Here is a 237-nt window from a genome sequence, read left to right as displayed (position 1 = left end):
GCTCACAGCAACCTCCAACTCCTGGGCTCAAGCGAGTCTCCTGCCTCCGCCTCCCAAGTAGCTGGGACCACAGGCATCCGCCACAACGCCCGGCTATTTTTTTTTGGTTGCAGCCGTGATTGTTGTTTTGGCGAGTCCGGGCTGGGGATTCGAACCCGCCACCTTAGGTGTACGTGGCTGGCGCCTTAGCCAGTTGAGCTATAGGCGCGAGCCCAGTCCAGAGTTTTTAGAGGGGAT

This window comes from Otolemur garnettii, unplaced genomic scaffold (assembly GCF_000181295.1).
Source record: "Otolemur garnettii isolate 467f Iridium unplaced genomic scaffold, OtoGar3 scaffold00001, whole genome shotgun sequence".
NCBI lineage: Eukaryota > Metazoa > Chordata > Mammalia > Primates > Galagidae > Otolemur > Otolemur garnettii.
The sequence above is the reverse complement of the archived record's forward strand: the minus strand, read 5'-3'. Positions refer to the sequence as shown.